At 34.8% G+C, this 5,645-nt stretch overlaps 1 long non-coding RNA gene across 1 annotated transcript in view; it reads left to right on the top strand.

Moving 5' to 3' along the window:
- Positions 1-5,354, top strand: part of LOC149137812 (uncharacterized) — a 12,522-nt gene extending 7,168 nt beyond the window's left edge. Inside the window, exons 2-3 of the long non-coding RNA XR_016240625.1 lie at positions 3,658-3,727; positions 5,211-5,354. This is a non-coding gene — a long non-coding RNA (uncharacterized LOC149137812). The remainder of the gene's footprint in view (positions 1-3,657; positions 3,728-5,210) is intronic.
- Positions 5,355-5,645: the final 291 nt, after the last annotated feature.

Here is a 5,645-nt window from a genome sequence, read left to right as displayed (position 1 = left end):
AAAGAATGCAGGAGCAAAGTCGCAGGGTTGGAGAAGTGTAGGTATGCCAAAGCTAAACCCTATAAAACAGTTAGAGGAGGCAAACTTGCAGAAACCATTCATTTTATAAAAGTCCTGGACCTGGCATGCAAAAAAAAAAAAAAACTAGTATGGGTGGGGGTCATTATTATGTCATTAATATTCAGGTAAGAGGCTGTTTGTAGGCAAGAATGATAGTACAAATAAATAGGTGTTTCTATACATTTATTATATTAAACTATTTATATATCATGTGCAAAGTGTTTTTATATTACACTGAGGAACATTTTTGTAAGGATGTATATAATTTCTAAAGATTTACAATGTATAAATAAAGAGAATATCCTTGTTAAATCTTTTGTGTTGCATGTGTTAATTTTTATTTATTGTAGAAATAAGAGAAACTAAATAGAGCAGATAATTTGTTAGAATTATGTGTGTGTGTCAACATTGAAACACTAGGATGATTAAATAGAATGATGTATGTATATCAATATTGAAACACAAGGAAAATTTACTTTTGTTAAGCATAGATTTTCAAAATGTATTAAATATAAAGACAAGAAGAGAACACTTTTCACATTACAAAGTGACATGGTTCTGTGTGGAATCTGAGTTGGCTCTGGTGTTGAAATCAAATCATTAGTTTTTTATAACCTTGGACAAGACTTTCTAGAACCTTTGAATAATGATTTGGCAGGATCTTTTCATTACTTTTCTTTAATATTCCCCCACCATTAATGATACATGCCAGTCAATGCTTATTTGAGTATTCCAGTCTCTCAAGGAGCTGACCATACCTTATATGGCAGTATGATTAGGTAGTGGCTCTTAACTGAAAATCCAGTCAAGGCTATTTGAATCTGTCCAAGCCTCTATACTTAAAAACTTTCCAAAATGGCTTACTAAAGAGGTATATCATTACATTCAAATATATTTTACTACTTTATTTACAATTAATAAATACTCTAACATCAATGAGATAGGTATAGGTTTCTCATGGGGAACAATGTAATCTGCTGTAAGATGTGTAACAACCAACACAACTAGCACCGAGGGCATCCAGCCAAAACAGACTGGAGCAGCTTACCAGCTCCAGTCAAACCATTTTACCCATGCTAACTTGGAAAACATGCTAAATGATGACAACAATGATGGCAGAAGTAGTGATGACAATGACGATGCATTGCTTTCATTTTGTGCTAGAGTTTGAGAAAGTTTTTTGAAACATTCAGCTTCAAGATTATCTCAGAGGAGAAATAATTTACTGATTCAGCTTGGGTTTATAATTGGTTTAGTATTATCTATTGATCCTAGAGGGATATAAAGTAAGGTATTAACAGTAAGGTACCAAATTAAATAACACCATATATACTTAATACAACTTAATTTAGATGTAGAAAACACATGAGATAAACAGGGATTACTCTATGCTGACTCAAAAGAGGGACCTGTGATTCAAATTGATAGCAATGTGATAGATAAAGTGATTAAGGATATAATAAAGCTGGAGGAGGGAAGCTGTGAGTCCATTAGAGAAGCTTAAAATATCTGGGGAAATGGGATGCAAGATGACCACCTGAAGAGTTAATCAAGTCATTCAGAAAGGTATCATAGTCATGACCAGCATAGCAGTATCATCGTAAACTGCTACAAGGCCAAAGGTGATGCTTTAGAGAGAAGCGTCTATACGAGAATCAAACTTCTAGATCCAGTTCATTAAAAAAATCTATTAGCAAATATCTTACATTGAGAAGGACTATCATCATCATTTAGCGTCCGCTTTCCATGCTAGCATGGGTTGGACGATTTGACTGGGGACTGGCGAACCAGATGGCTACACCAGACTCCAATCTGATCGGGCAGAGTTTCTACAGCTGGATGCCCTTCCTAATGCCAACCACTCTGAGAGTGTAGTGGGTGCTTTTTACATGCCACCGGCACGAGGGCCAGTCCGGCGGTACTGGCAACGGCCAAGCTCAAATGGTGTTTTTTTACGTGCCACCTGCATAGGAGTCAGTCCAATGTTTTGTTCACATGCCACCGGCACGAGTGCCAGTAAGGCTGCCACCTGCACAGGAGTCAGTCCAATGTTTTGTTCACATGTCACCGGCACGAGTGCCAGTAAGGCCACTAATTTTATAGATATATTTTCTTTCATTGAATCTAATAATATGCTTAATCTTTAATGATCTTTCATTCAAGACTTCAAATTTTATTAAAGTAAACCTATAAGGAAAAGTTGCTAAGTAGCTCAAATTGTGCACAAACTGTTTGTAAGCTCATAGAATATTCATTATATTTTAACTGACTTGATATTTTTGAAATCTAATTCTGCTTTTATATCATATTACTTACTCCATTTCCTTCATCATTGGGCACTAATTCATCTTGGAAAAATATAACCAAATACATTAATTATAATGAATTCTAACTGATTAAAATGAGTATATGACTTCATAATCATCATCCAGGTGGTGAAGTGGCCGAGTCAGTAGAGTGTTGGCTAGAATGCCTTATTGTATTTATTCTGATTTTCTGCACTGTGAGTTCAAATCTCACTATGATCAACTTTATTTTTTATCCTTTCGATGTCAATAAAAAAAAAGTACCAATCCAGGGCAGAACTGTGAGAATGTCAGATCGGATTCCTTAAGATATTTGTATTGTGAGTTAAAATCCCACCATGTGTGGTAGACTTAATACATCACCTTATTTAACACCACCACCTGGCACCCTGTTGCAAGCATTCAGGTCAGGTCACTTTTCTCCCTCCCACCTGTCTCAGAGGCTTTGTAAAACATTATAAACTCTGTCTCCCCTCCTGACAAAAAAATGGTGGGAGGAAACCTGTACAACTATGAATGTATGAAAATAGAAGAGTCTGTAACAAGAATTATTTACTTTTTTCTATCTTTCTTTTGAACATTAAAAGCTATCAACCCATGGATGTTAAATAGTATTTAATTGGTAGGTATAAATGAAAAGTGTGTAATTTTTCAATTTATAAAGGAATGAGGGAATTTACATACGAAAATACGAAGCAAACTAGGCCCCAACAAGGTAATTAATCTATTGAAATAGAGAGTAATATTTTACATATGATCACAAAGTTACCGAAAAACTGAAAAGCATGAATAGGATACAAAATATTTTAATGAAAGGGTCTGCACACTCAGGTGACTTTATGTAACACAACATCAAAGGTGTTAAAAAAATATTTCTTTTCTGGGTGTGAATCAACTGACAACTGAAGTAAATTGTCAGGTGTAGTAGCAGGCGTTAAAGCCACTGGTTACGTACTTGACACAGAACTGGTTTAAGAAAGACAAGACTGCATGAATTCTAAAAGAGAAGAGTTCATTGAGGAGTTTATTGGACACAGTGAATTGAAATTCAAAGATCAGCATACACACACACACACACACACACACACACACACACACACGCACATTCTAGTTTTATCATATAATATATACAATAATGCTTCTTTTAAATATGTAACAGACTTCTCACAAAATGTTCAATATTGCAATGATATTGTAAACAATGCATTTATTTAAATACACATGCAGTTATATATATATATATATATATATATATATATATATTTACTCTTTACTCTTTTACTTGTTTCAGTCATTTGACTGCGGCCATGCTGGAGCTCCGCCTTTGTAGTCGAGAAATTCGACCCCAGGACTTATTCTTTGTAAGCCTAGTACTTATTCTATCGATCTCATTTTGCCAAACCGCTATGTTGGAGGGACAAACACAGACACACAAACATATACACACACATACATACATATATATATATATATATATATATATATATATATATGAGAATGGTACAAATCTATATTAGTAGATATTGAATCAAATATCTATCAAAATTGTTTGAGTCATTAAGTCTAATGTTTTACATGTTTAACATGGTCACTGCCAATTATTCCCATGCCACATCAATTTCCCTTCAAAAACAGAGCAAGCAGAAACTGGATTAGACACAAATTACTTCAGTGAAACTCTACAATCTACAACGACAATAAAGCTTTACTAAGCCCGGCAATTCATTTTAATAATGTTCAATTCAGTGAGGCATGCATAGTAGTGGCCATTTTTATAGGCAAGCTGAGTCTGAGCTGATTGTATACATACATGCACATACACACTCAATAACACACACACACGGTTCTCTAAGTACACTAAAATTACATGTGCTCTGAATTTTCTTTTTCTTTGCAAGTATCCATTTTCCAGCATCTTTAATATAACGGTATAATGGCTTCATGCGTATGTAAGGTGTATTGGGTTTGTAGTGGGGTTGTAGAAACTGTAGGGTGTATATAGATGACGTGTGTGTAATGTATGATGTTTAGTGGTTGTATATGCATGTAACGTTGTTGTTGTTGCTGTTGCTGCTGCTTTTGCTGTTGCTGCTACTGCTGCTGCTGTTTAGCCCACATCAGCCCTTGTTGATTAAAAAAAATCTATGATAAAAAGGATTATAACTACGTCTATCACATCTACATTCTCCAATATGTTCTTTTTTCCAAGACTTGTGTTTTGGTGAAGATCTGACTGCTATTTCTAGCAAGTCAAGCGACCATGTAGAAGCTCTCTTGTTGGCTCATTATGGAATGTGCATGTGTTTATGTGTTGTAGATGTGGTGGTGATGGTGGTGGTGGTGACGGTGGTGGTGGTGGTGGTGCATATGTCTTTATGTGTGCAGTGATATATGTGTATTTGTGTAAATAGTGATATATATATATATAGTAGTAGTGTGTATAGAGGTGTATCTGTAACGGGGTATGTATAATTGCATGTGCAGTAGTTTATATGTAGTTGTACACAGTAGGTTATGCGTAGTAAGGTAATAACACTGAAAAAGACAGCAAGAGGACAAAGTGTGTCAAGTGCTGAATGATTGCTTGTAATTGAACATTAGCCTTGCATTTAGATTATTTAATGCGGTTTAGACTGCTTATGTGAATGGTAGATGCACTGTCTCACATATGTGAGCCATAAAGATAAGTTGTTTAACCAATATATACAGGGTCTGGACAAAATAATGGAAACATCTAGCATCATAGCATCATAATTTTCAAATATCTATAAAACCATCAAAAGCTTGTTTATTTTTATATTTTGTTGCTTAATATGTTTTGCTAAAATTGCTGTTTCTTTTCAGATATCATCAGAAAAAGGTAATTAAAATGACAGATCTATCAGACTTTCAAAGAGGTCAAATTGTTGGTGCTCGTATGGCAGGTGCTAGCATAACAAAAACAGTCGAAATGTTTTTTTTAATTTTAATTTTTTAAAAGGTTTAATAAAAAATAACAACTAATCTATCAATAATGTATTCACCCTTGTTGTTTACAACTTCTTCCCAATGTTCAACAAGATTTTCAATACCTCGTTGGTAGAAATCACCTGATTTCGACACAAAAAATTGATCCAACCAAGTTCTCAATTCTGCATCAGTATTGAGCAAAACTCTGTGCATAGCATTTGAAAGAGATTGAAAGAGGTGGAAATCCATTGGTGCCAAATCAGAAGAGTACAGCGGGTGTGGCAGCACTTCCCAGCCATGCATTTGAATGGCTGCCTTAGTCATATTGGC

Source organism: Octopus bimaculoides, chromosome 1 (assembly GCF_046866305.1).
Source record: "Octopus bimaculoides isolate indiv1 chromosome 1, ASM4686630v1, whole genome shotgun sequence".
In the NCBI taxonomy this organism is placed as follows: Eukaryota; Metazoa; Mollusca; class Cephalopoda; order Octopoda; family Octopodidae; genus Octopus; species Octopus bimaculoides.
This window is presented reverse-complemented; position numbering and strand designations above follow the sequence as displayed.